At 35.4% G+C, this 16553-nt stretch overlaps 1 protein-coding gene across 30 annotated transcripts in view; it reads right to left on the bottom strand.

Moving 5' to 3' along the window:
- LOC106577222 (ankyrin-3) overlaps positions 1-16553 on the bottom strand; it is a 587325-nt gene that overhangs the window by 238310 nt on the left and 332462 nt on the right. The gene's annotated exons all lie outside the window — the stretch shown is intronic.

Below are 16553 nucleotides of genomic sequence, written 5' to 3'. Positions count from 1 at the left end.
CTACATATAACTGTTCTGTTACTTCCTCTAACCCCCTCTACATATAACTGTTCTGTTACTTCCTCTATTATCCTCTACATATAACTGTTCTGTTACTTCCTCTATTATCCTCTACATATAACTGTTCTGTTACTTACTCTAGCCCCCTCTACATATAACTGTTCTGTTACTTCCTCTATTACCCTCTACATATAACTGTTCTGTTACTGTCTCTATTATCCTCTACATATAACTGTTCTGTTACTTCCTCTAGCCCCCTCTACATATAACTGTTCTGTTACTTCCTCTATTATCCTCTACATATAACTGTTCTGTTACTTCCTCTATTACCCTCTACATATAACTGTTCTGTTACTTCCTCTAGCACCCTCTACATATAACTGTTCTGTTACTTCCTCTAGCACCCTCTACATATAACTGTTCTGTTACTTCCTCTATTATCCTCTACATATAACTGTTCTGTTACTTCCTCTATTATCCTCTACATATAACTGTTCTGTTACTTCCTCTAGCACCCTCTACATATAACTGTTCTGTTACTTCCTCTATTACCCACTACATATAACTGTTCTGTTACTTCCTCTAGCACCCTCTACATATAACTGTTCTGTTACTTCCTCTATTATCCTCTACGTATAACTGTTCTGTTACTTCCTCTAGCCCCCTCTACATATAACTGTTCTGTTACTTCCTCTATTATCCTCTACATATAACTGTTCTGTTAATACCTCTATTATCCTCTACATATAACTGTTCTGTTACTTCCTCTATTATCCTCTACATATAACTGTTCTGTTATTTCCTCTATTACCCTCTACATATAACTGTTCTGTTATTTCCTCTATTATCCTCTACATATAACTGTTCTGTTACTTCCTCTATTATCCTGTACATATAACTGTTCTGTTACTTCCTCTATTATCCTCTATATATAACTGTTCTGTTACTTCCTCTAGCACCCTCTACATATAACTGTTCTGTTACTTCCTCTATTACACTCTACATATAACTGTTCTGTTACTTCCTCTATTATCCTCTACATATAACTTTTCTGTTACTTCCTCTAGCACCCTCTACATATAACTGTTCTGTTACTTCCTCTATTAACCTCTACATATAACTGTTCTGTTAATTCCTGTATTATCCTCTACATATAACTGTTCTGTTAATTCCTGTATTATCCTCTACATATAACTGTTCTGTTACTTCGTCTAGCACCCTCTACATATAACTGTTCTGTTACTTCCTCTAACCCCCTCTACATATAACTGTTCTGTTACTTCCTCTAGCATGCTCTAGATATAACTGTTCTGTTACTTCCTCTATTATCCTCTACATATAACTGTTCTGTTACTTCCTCTATTACACTCTACATATAACTGTTCTGTTACTTCCTCTATTATCCTCTACATATAACATTTCTGTTACTTCCTCTAGCACCCTCTACATATAACTGTTCTGTTACTTCCTCTATTAACCTCTACATATAACTGTTCTGTTAATTCCTGTATTATCCTCTACATATAACTGTTCTGTTACTTCGTCTAGCACCCTCTACATATAACTGTTCTGTTACTTCCTCTAACCCCCTCTACATATAACTGTTCTGTTACTTCCTCTATTATCCTCTACATATAACTGTTCTGTTACTTCCTCTATTATCCTCTACATATAACTGTTCTGTTACTGCCTCTATTACCCTCTACATATAACTGTTCTGTTACTGCCTCTATTATCCTCTACATATAACTGTTCTGTTACTTCCTCTAGCCCCCTCTAAATATAACTGTTCTGTTACTTCCTCTATTATCCTCTACATATAACTGTTCTGTTACTTCCTCTATTACCCTCTACATATAACTGTTCTGTTACTTCCTCTAGCACCCTCTACATATAACTGTTCTGTTACTTCCTCTAGCACCCTCTACATATAACTGTTCTGTTACTTCCTCTATTATCCTCTACATATAACTGTTCTGTTACTTCCTCTATTATCCTCTACATATAACTGTTCTGTTACTTCCTCTAGCACCCTCTACATATAACTGTTCTGTTACTTCCTCTATTACCCTCTACATATAACTGTTCTGTTACTTCCTCTAGCACCCTCTACATATAACTGTTCTGTTACTTCCTCTATTATCCTCTACGTATAACTGTTCTGTTACTTCCTCTAGCCCCCTCTACATATAACTGTTCTGTTACTTCCTCTATTATCCTCTACATATAACTGTTCTGTTAATACCTCTATTATCCTCTACATATAACTGTTCTGTTACTTCCTCTAGCCCCTCTACATATAACTGTTCTGTTACTTCTCTATTATCCTCTACATATAACTGTTCTGTTACTTCCTCTATTATCCTGTACATATAACTGTTCTGTTACTTCCTCTATTATCCTCTATATATAACTGTTCTGTTACTTCCTCTAGCACCCTCTACATATAACTGCTCTGTTACTTCCTCTAGCATCCTCTAGATATAACTGTTCTGTTACTTCCTCTATTATCCTCTACATATAACTGTTCTGTTACTTCCTCTATTACACTCTACATATAACTGTTCTGTTACTTCCTCTATTATCCTCTACATATAACTTTTCTGTTACTTCCTCTAGCACCCTCTACATATAACTGTTCTGTTACTTCCTCTATTAACCTCTACATATAACTGTTCTGTTAATTCCTGTATTATCCTCTACATATAACTGTTCTGTTAATTCCTGTATTATCCTCTACATATAACTGTTCTGTTACTTCGTCTAGCACCCTCTACATATAACTGTTCTGTTACTTCCTCTAACCCCCTCTACATATAACTGTTCTGTTACTTCCTCTATTATCCTCTACATATAACTGTTCTGTTACTTCCTCTATTATCCTCTACATATAACTGTTCTGTTACTTACTCTAGCCCCCTCTACATATAACTGTTCTGTTACTTCCTCTATTACCCTCTACATATAACTGTTCTGTTACTGCCTCTATTATCCTCTACATATAACTGTTCTGTTACTTCCTCTAGCACCCTCTACATATAACTGTTCTGTTAGTTCCTCTAGCACCCTCTACAAATAACTGTTCTGTTACTTCCTCTATTAGCCTCTACATATAACTGTTCTGTTACTTCCTCTATTATCCTCTACGTATAACTGTTCTGTTACTTCCTCTAGCACCCTCTACATATAACTGTTCTGTTACTTCCTCTATTACCCTCTACATATAACTGTTCTGTTACTTCCTCTAGCACCCTCTACATATAACTGTTCAGTTACTTCCTCTATTATCCTCTACGTATAACTGTTCTGTTACTTCCTCTAGCCCCCTCTACATATAACTGTTCTGTTACTTCCTCTATTACCCTCTACATATAACTGTTCTGTTAATAGCTCTATTATCCTCTACATATAACTGTTCTGTTACTTCCTCTAGCCCCCTCTACATATAACTGTTCTGTTACTTCCTCTATTATCCTCTACATATAACTGTTCTGTTATTTCCTCTATTACCCTCTACATATAACTGTTCTGTTACTTCCTCTATTATCCTCTACATATAACTGTTCTGTTACTTCTTCTATTATCCTTTACATATAACTGTTCTGTTACTTCCTCTATTATCCTCTACATATAACTTTTCTGTTACTTCCTCTAGCACCCTCTACATATAACTGTTCTGTTACTTCCTCTATTATCCTCTACATATAACTGTTCTGTTACTTCCTCTATTAGCCTCTACATATAACTGTTCTGTTGCTTCCTCTATTATCCTCTACATATAACTGTTCTGTTACTTCTCTATTATCCTGTACATATAACTGTTCTGTTACTTCCTCTATTATCCTCTATATATAACTGTTCTGTTACTTCCTCTAGCACCCTCTACATATAACTGTTCTGTTACTTCCTCTAGCATGCTCTAGATATAACTGTTCTGTTACTTCCTCTATTATCCTCTACATATAACTGTTCTGTTACTTCCTCTATTACACTCTACATATAACTGTTCTGTTACTTCCTCTATTATCCTCTACATATAACATTTCTGTTACTTCCTCTAGCACCCTCTACATATAACTGTTCTGTTACTTCCTCTATTAACCTCTACATATAACTGTTCTGTTAATTCCTGTATTATCCTCTACATATAACTGTTCTGTTACTTCGTCTAGCACCCTCTACATATAACTGTTCTGTTACTTCCTCTAACCCCCTCTACATATAACTGTTCTGTTACTTCCTCTATTATCCTCTAAATATAACTGTTCTGTTACTTCCTCTATTATCCTCTACATATAACTGTTCTGTTACTTCCTCTATTACCCTCTACATATAACTGTTCTGTTACTTCCTCTAGCACCCTCTACATATAACTGTTCTGTTACTTCCTCTAGCACCCTCTACATATAACTGTTCTGTTACTTCCTCTATTATCCTCTACATATAACTGTTCTGTTACTTCCTCTATTATCCTCTACATATAACTGTTCTGTTACTTCCTCTAGCACCCTCTACATATAACTGTTCTGTTACTTCCTCTAGCACCCTCTACATATAACTGTTCTGTTACTTCCTCTATTATCCTCTACGTATAACTGTTCTGTTACTTCCTCTAGCCCCCTCTACATATAACTGTTCTGTTACTTCCTCTATTATCCTCTACATATAACTGTTCTGTTAATACCTCTATTATCCTCTACATATAACTGTTCTGTTACTTCCTCTAGCCCCCTCTACATATAACTGTTCTGTTACTTCCTCTATTATCCTCTACATATAACTGTTCTGTTACTTCCTCTATTATCCTGTACATATAACTGTTCTGTTACTTCCTCTATTATCCTCTATATATAACTGTTCTGTTACTTCCTCTAGCACCCTCTACATATAACTGTTCTGTTACTTCCTCTAGCATCCTCTAGATATAACTGTTCTGTTACTTCCTCTATTATCCTCTACATATAACTGTTCTGTTACTTCCTCTATTACACTCTACATATAACTGTTCTGTTACTTCCTCTATTATCCTCTACATATAACTTTTCTGTTACTTCCTCTAGCACCCTCTACATATAACTGTTCTGTTACTTCCTCTATTAACCTCTACATATAACTGTTCTGTTAATTCCTGTATTATCCTCTACATATAACTGTTCTGTTAATTCCTGTATTATCCTCTACATATAACTGTTCTGTTACTTCGTCTAGCACCCTCTACATATAACTGTTCTGTTACTTCCTCTAACCCCCTCTACATATAACTGTTCTGTTACTTCCTCTATTATCCTCTACATATAACTGTTCTGTTACTTCCTCTATTATCCTCTACATATAACTGTTCTGTTACTTACTCTAGCCCCCTCTACATATAACTGTTCTGTTACTTCCTCTATTACCCTCTACATATAACTGTTCTGTTACTGCCTCTATTATCCTCTACATATAACTGTTCTGTTACTTCCTCTAGCACCCTCTACATATAACTGTTCTGTTAGTTCCTCTAGCACCCTCTACAAATAACTGTTCTGTTACTTCCTCTATTATCCTCTACATATAACTGTTCTGTTACTTCCTCTATTATCCTCTACGTATAACTGTTCTGTTACTTCCTCTAGCACCCTCTACATATAACTGTTCTGTTACTTCCTCTATTACCCTCTACATATAACTGTTCTGTTACTTCCTCTAGTACCCTCTACATATAACTGTTCAGTTACTTCCTCTATTATCCTCTACGTATAACTGTTCTGTTACTTCCTCTAGCCCCCTCTACATATAACTGTTCTGTTACTTCCTCTATTACCCTCTACATATAACTGTTCTGTTAATAGCTCTATTATCCTCTACATATAACTGTTCTGTTACTTCCTCTAGCCCCCTCTACATATAACTGTTCTGTTACTTCCTCTATTATCCTCTACATATAACTGTTCTGTTATTTCCTCTATTACCCTCTACATATAACTGTTCTGTTACTTCCTCTATTATCCTCTACATATAACTGTCCTGTTACTTCTTCTATTATCCTTTACATATAACTGTTCTGTTACTTCCTCTATTATCCTCTACATATAACTTTTCTGTTACTTCCTCTAGCACCCTCTACATATAACTGTTCTGTTACTTCCTCTATTATCCTCTACATATAACTGTTCTGTTACTTCCTCTATTAGCCTCTACATATAACTGTTCTGTTACTTCCTCTATTATCCTCTACATATAACTGTTCTGTTACTTCCTCTATTATCCTGTACATATAACTGTTCTGTTACTTCCTCTATTATCCTCTATATATAACTGTTCTGTTACTTCCTCTAGCACCCTCTACATATAACTGTTCTGTTACTTCCTCTAGCATGCTCTAGATATAACTGTTCTGTTACTTCCTCTATTATCCTCTACATATAACTGTTCTGTTACTTCCTCTATTACACTCTACATATAACTGTTCTGTTACTTCCTCTATTATCCTCTACATATAACATTTCTGTTACTTTCCTCTAGCACCCTCTACATATAACTGTTCTGTTACTTCCTCTATTAACCTCTACATATAACTGTTCTGTTAATTCCTGTATTATCCTCTACATATAACTGTTCTGTTACTTCGTCTAGCACCCTCTACATATAACTGTTCTGTTACTTCCTCTAACCCCCTCTACATATAACTGTTCTGTTACTTCCTCTATTATCCTCTACATATAACTGTTCTGTTACTTCCTCTATTATCCTCTACATATAACTGTTCTGTTACTTACTCTAGCCCCCTCTACATATAACTGTTCTGTTACTTCCTCTATTACCCTCTACATATAACTGTTCTGTTACTGCCTCTATTATCCTCTACATATAACTGTTCTGTTACTTCCTCTAGCCCCCTCTACATATAACTGTTCTGTTACTTCCTCTATTATCCTCTACATATAACTGTTCTGTTACTTCCTCTATTACCCTCTACATATAACTGTTCTGTTACTTCCTCTATTATCCTGTACATATAACTGTTCTGTTACTTCCTCTATTATCCTCTATATATAACTGTTCTGTTACTTCCTCTAGCACCCTCTACATATAACTGTTCTGTTACTTCCTCTAGCATCCTCTAGATATAACTGTTCTGTTACTTCCTCTATTATCCTCTACATATAACTGTTCTGTTACTTCCTCTATTACACTCTACATATAACTGTTCTGTTACTTCCTCTATTATCCTCTACATATAACTTTTCTGTTACTTCCTCTAGCACCCTCTACATATAACTGTTCTGTTACTTCCTCTATTAACCTCTACATATAACTGTTCTGTTAATTCCTGTATTATCCTCTACATATAACTGTTCTGTTAATTCCTGTATTATCCTCTACATATAACTGTTCTGTTACTTCGTCTAGCACCCTCTACATATAACTGTTCTGTTACTTCCTCTAACCCCTCTACATATAACTGTTCTGTTACTTCCTCTATTATCCTCTACATATAACTGTTCTGTTACTTCCTCTATTATCCTCTACATATAACTGTTCTGTTACTTACTCTAGCCCCCTCTACATATAACTGTTCTGTTACTTCCTCTATTACCCTCTACATATAACTGTTCTGTTACTGCCTCTATTATCCTCTACATATAACTGTTCTGTTACTTCCTCTAGCACCCTCTACATATAACTGTTCTGTTAGTTCCTCTAGCACCCTCTACAAATAACTGTTCTGTTACTTCCTCTATTATCCTCTACATATAACTGTTCTGTTACTTCCTCTATTATCCTCTACGTATAACTGTTCTGTTACTTCCTCTAGCACCCTCTACATATAACTGTTCTGTTACTTCCTCTATTACCCTCTACATATAACTGTTCTGTTACTTCCTCTAGCACCCTCTACATATAACTGTTCAGTTACTTCCTCTATTATCCTCTACGTATAACTGTTCTGTTACTTCCTCTAGCCCCCTCTACATATAACTGTTCTGTTACTTCCTCTATTACCCTCTACATATAACTGTTCTGTTAATAGCTCTATTATCCTCTACATATAACTGTTCTGTTACTTCCTCTAGCCCCCTCTACATATAACTGTTCTGTTACTTCCTCTATTATCCTCTACATATAACTGTTCTGTTATTTCCTCTATTACCCTCTACATATAACTGTTCTGTTACTTCCTCTATTATCCTCTACATATAACTGTTCTGTTACTTCTTCTATTATCCTTTACATATAACTGTTCTGTTACTTCCTCTATTATCCTCTACATACAACTTTTCTGTTACTTCCTCTAGCACCCTCTACATATAACTGTTCTGTTACTTCCTCTAGCATGCTCTAGATATAACTGTTCTGTTACTTCCTCTATTATCCTCTACATATAACTGTTCTGTTACTTCCTCTATTACACTCTACATATAACTGTTCTGTTACTTCCTCTATTATCCTCTACATACAACTTTTCTGTTACTTCCTCTAGCACCCTCTACATATAACTGTTCTGTTACTTCCTCTATTATCCTCTATATATAACTGTTCTGTTACTTCCTCTAGCACCCTCTACATATAACTGTTCTGTTACTTCCTCTAGCATGCTCTAGATATAACTGTTCTGTTACTTCCTCTATTATCCTCTACATATAACTGTTCTGTTACTTCCTCTATTACACTCTACATATAACTGTTCTGTTACTTCCTCTATTATCCTCTACATATAACATTTCTGTTACTTCCTCTAGCACCCTCTACATATAACTGTTCTGTTACTTCCTCTATTAACCTCTACATATAACTGTTCTGTTAATTCCTGTATTATCCTCTACATATAACTGTTCTGTTACTTCGTCTAGCACCCTCTACATATAACTGTTCTGTTACTTCCTCTAACTCCCTCTACATATAACTGTTCTGTTACTTCCTCTATTATCCTCTACATATAACTGTTCTGTTACTTCCTCTATTATCCTCTACATATAACTGTTCTGTTACTTACTCTAGCCCCTCTACATATAACTGTTCTGTTACTTCTCTATTACCCTCTACATATAACTGTTCTGTTACTGCCTCTATTATCCTCTACATATAACTGTTCTGTTACTTCCTCTAGCCCCCTCTACATATAACTGTTCTGTTACTTCCTCTATTATCCTCTACATATAACTGTTCTGTTACTTCCTCTATTACCCTCTACATATAACTGTTCTGTTACTTCCTCTAGCACCCTCTACATATAACTGTTCTGTTACTTCCTCTAGCACCCTCTACATATAACTGTTCTGTTACTTCCTCTATTATCCTCTACATATAACTGTTCTGTTACTTCCTCTATTATCCTCTACATATAACTGTTCTGTTACTTCCTCTAGCGCCCTCTACATATAACTGTTCTGTTACTTCTCTATTACCCTCTACATATAACTGTTCTGTTACTTCCTCTAGCACCCTCTACATATAACTGTTCTGTTACTTCCTCTATTATCCTCTACGTATAACTGTTCTGTTACTTCCTCTAGCCCCCTCTACATATAACTGTTCTGTTACTTCCTCTATTATCCTCTACATATAACTGTTCTGTTAATACCTCTATTATCCTCTACATATAACTGTTCTGTTACTTCCTCTAGCCCCCTCTACATATAACTGTTCTGTTACTTCCTCTATTATCCTCTACATATAACTGTTCTGTTATTTCCTCTATTACCCTCTACATATAACTGTTCTGTTATTTCCTCTATTATCCTCTACATATAACTGTTCTGTTACTTCTTCTATTATCCTTTACATATAACTGTTCTGTTACTTCCTCTATTATCCTCTACATATAACTTTTCTGTTACTTCCTCTAGCACCCTCTACATATAACTGTTCTGTTACTTCCTCTATTATCCTCTACATATAACTGTTCTGTTACTTCCTCTATTAGCCTCTACATATAACTGTTCTGTTACTTCCTCTAGCACCCTCTACATATAACTGTTCTGTTACTTCCTCTAACCCTCTCTACATATAACTGTTCTGTTACTTCCTCTATTAGCCTCTACATATAACTGTTCTGTTACTTCCTCTATAATCCTCTACATATAACTGTTCTGTTACTTCCTCTATTACCCTCTACATATAACTGTTCTGTTACTTCCTCTAGCACCCTCTACATATAACTGTTCTGTTACTTCCTCTATTATCCTCTACGTATAACTGTTCTGTTACTTCCTCTAGCCCCCTCTACATATAACTGTTCTGTTACTTCCTCTATTATCCTCTACATATAACTGTTCTGTTAATACCTCTATTATCCTCTACATATAACTGTTCTGTTACTTCCTCTAGCCCCCTCTACATATAACTGTTCTGTTACTTCCTCTATTATCCTCTACATATAACTGTTCTGTTATTTCCTCTATTACCCTCTACATATAACTGTTCTGTTATTTCCTCTATTATCCTCTACATATAACTGTTCTGTTACTTCTTCTATTATCCTTTACATATAACTGTTCTGTTACTTCCTCTATTATCCTCTACATATAACTTTTCTGTTACTTCCTCTAGCACCCTCTACATATAACTGTTCTGTTACTTCCTCTATTATCCTCTACATATAACTGTTCTGTTACTTCCTCTATTAGCCTCTACATATAACTGTTCTGTTACTTCCTCTAGCACCCTCTACATATAACTGTTCTGTTACTTCCTCTAACCCTCTCTACATATAACTGTTCTGTTACTTCCTCTATTAGCCTCTACATATAACTGTTCTGTTACTTCCTCTATAATCCTCTACATATAACTGTTCTGTTACTTCCTCTAGCACCCTCTACATATAACTGTTCTGTTACCTCCTCTATTATACTCTACATATAACTGTTCTGTTACTTCCTCTATTACCCTCTACATATAACTGTTCTGTTACTTCCTCTAACCCCCTCTACATATAACTGTTCTGTTACTTCCTCTATTATCCTCTACATATAACTGTTCTGTTACTTCCTCTATTATCCTCTACATATAACTGTTCTGTTACTTACTCTAGCCCCCTCTACATATAACTGTTCTGTTACTTCCTCTATTACCCTCTACATATAACTGTTCTGTTACTGCCTCTATTATCCTCTACATATAACTGTTCTGTTACTTCCTCTAGCACCCTCTACATATAACTGTTCTGTTAGTTCCTCTAGCACCCTCTACAAATAACTGTTCTGTTACTTCCTCTATTATCCTCTACATATAACTGTTCTGTTACTTCCTCTATTATCCTCTACGTATAACTGTTCTGTTGCTTCCTCTAGCACCCTCTACATATAACTGTTCTGTTACTTCCTCTATTACCCTCTACATATAACTGTTCTGTTACTTCCTCTAGCACCCTCTACATATAACTGTTCAGTTACTTCCTCTATTATCCTCTACGTATAACTGTTCTGTTACTTCCTCTAGCCCCCTCTACATATAACTGTTCTGTTACTTCCTCTATTACCCTCTACATATAACTGTTCTGTTAATAGCTCTATTATCCTCTACATATAACTGTTCTGTTACTTCCTCTAGCCCCCTCTACATATAACTGTTCTGTTACTTCCTCTATTATCCTCTACATATAACTGTTCTGTTATTTCCTCTATTACCCTCTACATATAACTGTTCTGTTACTTCCTCTATTATCCTCTACATATAACTGTCCTGTTACTTCTTCTATTATCCTTTACATATAACTGTTCTGTTACTTCCTCTATTATCCTCTACATATAACTTTTCTGTTACTTCCTCTAGCACCCTCTACATATAACTGTTCTGTTACTTTCCTCTATTATCCTCTACATATAACTGTTCTGTTACTTCCTCTATTAGCCTCTACATATAACTGTTCTGTTACTTCCTCTATTATCCTCTACATATAACTGTTCTGTTACTTCCTCTATTATCCTGTACATATAACTGTTCTGTTACTTCCTCTATTATCCTCTATATATAACTGTTCTGTTACTTCCTCTAGCACCCTCTACATATAACTGTTCTGTTACTTCCTCTAGCATGCTCTAGATATAACTGTTCTGTTACTTCCTCTATTATCCTCTACATATAACTGTTCTGTTACTTCCTCTATTACACTCTACATATAACTGTTCTGTTACTTCCTCTATTATCCTCTACATATAACATTTCTGTTACTTCCTCTAGCACCCTCTACATATAACTGTTCTGTTACTTCCTCTATTAACCTCTACATATAACTGTTCTGTTAATTCCTGTATTATCCTCTACATATAACTGTTCTGTTACTTCGTCTAGCACCCTCTACATATAACTGTTCTGTTACTTCCTCTAACCCCCTCTACATATAACTGTTCTGTTACTTCCTCTATTATCCTCTACATATAACTGTTCTGTTACTTCCTCTATTATCCTCTACATATAACTGTTCTGTTACTTACTCTAGCCCCCTCTACATATAACTGTTCTGTTGCTTCCTCTATTACCCTCTACATATAACTGTTCTGTTACTGCCTCTATTATCCTCTACATATAACTGTTCTGTTACTTCCTCTAGCCCCCTCTACATATAACTGTTCTGTTGCTTCCTCTATTATCCTCTACATATAACTGTTCTGTTACTTCCTCTATTACCCTCTACATATAACTGTTCTGTTACTTCCTCTAGCACCCTCTACATATAACTGTTCTGTTACTTCCTCTAGCACCCTCTACATATAACTGTTCTGTTACTTCCTCTATTATCCTCTACATATAACTGTTCTGTTACTTCCTCTATTATCCTCTACATATAACTGTTCTGTTACTTCTCTAGCACCCTCTACATATAACTGTTCTGTTACTTCCTCTATTACCCTCTACATATAACTGTTCTGTTACTTCCTCTAGCACCCTCTACATATAACTGTTCTGTTACTTCCTCTATTATCGTCTACGTATAACTGTTCTGTTACTTCCTCTAGCCCCCTCTACATATAACTGTTCTGTTACTTCCTCTATTATCCTCTACATATAACTGTTCTGTTAATACCTCTATTATCCTCTACATATAACTGTTCTGTTACTTCCTCTAGCCCCCTCTACATATAACTGTTCTGTTACTTCCTCTATTATCCTCTACATATAACTGTTCTGTTAATACCTCTAGTATCCTCTACATATAACTGTTCTGTTATTTCCTCTATTACCCTCTACATATAACTGTTCTGTTATTTCCTCTATTATCCTCTACATATAACTGTTCTGTTACTTCCTCTATTATCCTGTACATATAACTGTTCTGTTACTTCCTCTATTATCCTCTATATATAACTGTTCTGTTACTTCCTCTAGCACCCTCTACATATAACTGTTCTGTTACTTCCTCTAGCATCCTCTAGATATAACTGTTCTGTTACTTCCTCTATTATCCTCTACATATAACTGTTCTGTTACTTCCTCTATTACACTCTACATATAACTGTTCTGTTACTTCCTCTATTATCCTCTACATATAACTTTTCTGTTACTTCCTCTAGCACCCTCTACATATAACTGTTCTGTTACTTCCTCTATTAACCTCTACATATAACTGTTCTGTTAATTCCTGTATTATCCTCTACATATAACTGTTCTGTTAATTCCTGTATTATCCTCTACATATAACTGTTCTGTTACTTCGTCTAGCACCCTCTACATATAACTGTTCTGTTACTTCCTCTAACCCCTCTACATATAACTGTTCTGTTACTTCCTCTATTATCCTCTACATATAACTGTTCTGTTACTTCCTCTATTATCCTCTACATATAACTGTTCTGTTACTTACTCTAGCCCCCTCTACATATAACTGTTCTGTTACTTCCTCTATTACCCTCTACATATAACTGTTCTGTTACTGCCTCTATTATCCTCTACATATAACTGTTCTGTTACTTCCTCTAGCACCCTCTACATATAACTGTTCTGTTAGTTCCTCTAGCACCCTCTACAAATAACTGTTCTGTTACTTCCTCTATTATCCTCTACATATAACTGTTCTGTTACTTCCTCTATTATCCTCTACGTATAACTGTTCTGTTACTTCCTCTAGCACCCTCTACATATAACTGTTCTGTTACTTCCTCTATTACCCTCTACATATAACTGTTCTGTTACTTCCTCTAGCACCCTCTACATATAACTGTTCAGTTACTTCCTCTATTATCCTCTACGTATAACTGTTCTGTTACTTCCTCTAGCCCCCTCTACATATAACTGTTCTGTTACTTCCTCTATTACCCTCTACATATAACTGTTCTGTTAATAGCTCTATTATCCTCTACATATAACTGTTCTGTTGCTTCCTCTAGCCCCCTCTACATATAACTGTTCTGTTGCTTCTCTATTATCCTCTACATATAACTGTTCTGTTATTTCCTCTATTACCCTCTACATATAACTGTTCTGTTACTTTCTCTATTATCCTCTACATATAACTGTTCTGTTACTTCTTCTATTATCCTTTACATATAACTGTTCTGTTACTTCCTCTATTATCCTCTACATACAACTTTTCTGTTGCTTCCTCTAGCACCCTCTACATATAACTGTTCTGTTACTTCCTCTATTATCCTCTACATATAACTGTTCTGTTGCTTCCTCTATTAGCCTCTACATATAACTGTTCTGTTGCTTCCCTCTATTATCCTCTACATATAACTGTTCTGTTACTTCCTCTATTATCCTGTACATATAACTGTTCTGTTACTTCCTCTATTATCCTCTATATATAACTGTTCTGTTGCTTCCTCTAGCACCCTCTACATATAACTGTTCTGTTACTTCCTCTAGCATGCTCTAGATATAACTGTTCTGTTACTTCCTCTATTATCCTGTACATATAACTGTTCTGTTACTTCCTCTATTACACTCTACATATAACTGTTCTGTTACTTCCTCTATTATCCTCTACATATAACATTTCTGTTACTTCCTCTAGCACCCTCTACATATAACTGTTCTGTTACTTCCTCTATTAACCTCTACATATAACTGTTCTGTTAATTCCTGTATTATCCTCTACATATAACTGTTCTGTTACTTCGTCTAGCACCCTCTACATATAACTGTTCTGTTACTTCCTCTAACTCCCTCTACATATAACTGTTCTGTTACTTCCTCTATTATCCTCTACATATAACTGTTCTGTTACTTCCTCTATTATCCTCTACATATAACTGTTCTGTTACTTACTCTAGCCCCCTCTACATATAACTGTTCTGTTACTTCCTCTATTACCCTCTACATATAACTGTTCTGTTACTGCCTCTATTATCCTCTACATATAACTGTTCTGTTACTTCCTCTAGCCCCCTCTACATATAACTGTTCTGTTACTTCCTCTATTATCCTCTACATATAACTGTTCTGTTACTTCCTCTATTACCCTCTACATATAACTGTTCTGTTACTTCCTCTAGCACCCTCTACATATAACTGTTCTGTTACTTCCTCTAGCACCCTCTACATATAACTGTTCTGTTACTTCCTCTATTATCCTCTACATATAACTGTTCTGTTACTTCCTCTATTATCCTCTACATATAACTGTTCTGTTACTTCCTCTAGCGCCCTCTACATATAACTGTTCTGTTACTTCCTCTATTACCCTCTACATATAACTGTTCTGTTACTTCCTCTAGCACCCTCTACATATAACTGTTCTGTTACTTCCTCTATTATCCTCTACGTATAACTGTTCTGTTACTTCCTCTAGCCCCCTCTACATATAACTGTTCTGTTACTTCCTCTATTATCCTCTACATATAACTGTTCTGTTAATACCTCTATTATCCTCTACATATAACTGTTCTGTTACTTCCTCTAGCCCCCTCTACATATAACTGTTCTGTTACTTCCTCTATTATCCTCTACATATAACTGTTCTGTTATTTCCTCTATTACCCTCTACATATAACTGTTCTGTTATTTCCTCTATTATCCTCTACATATAACTGTTCTGTTACTTCTTCTATTATCCTTTACATATAACTGTTCTGTTACTTCCTCTATTATCCTCTACATATAACTTTTCTGTTACTTCCTCTAGCACCCTCTACATATAACTGTTCTGTTACTTCCTCTATTATCCTCTACATATAACTGTTCTGTTACTTCCTCTATTAGCCTCTACATATAACTGTTCTGTTACTTCCTCTAGCACCCTCTACATATAACTGTTCTGTTGCTTCCTCTAACCCTCTCTACATATAACTGTTCTGTTACTTCCTCTATTAGCCTCTACATATAACTGTTCTGTTACTTCTCTATAATCCTCTACATATAACTGTTCTGTTACTTCCTCTATTACCCTCTACATATAACTGTTCTGTTACTTCCTCTAGCACCCTCTACATATAACTGTTCTGTTACTTCCTCTATTATCCTCTACGTATAACTGTTCTGTTACTTCCTCTAGCCCCCTCTACATATAACTGTTCTGTTACTTCCTCTATTATCCTCTACATATAACTGTTCTGTTAATACCTCTATTATCCTCTACATATAACTGTTCTGTTACTTCCTCTAGCCCCTCTACATATAACTGTTCTGTTACT

This window comes from Salmo salar, chromosome ssa18, assembly GCF_905237065.1.
Source record: "Salmo salar chromosome ssa18, Ssal_v3.1, whole genome shotgun sequence".
Taxonomy (NCBI): domain Eukaryota; kingdom Metazoa; phylum Chordata; class Actinopteri; order Salmoniformes; family Salmonidae; genus Salmo; species Salmo salar.
The sequence above is the reverse complement of the archived record's forward strand: the minus strand, read 5'-3'. Positions and strand labels throughout refer to the sequence as shown.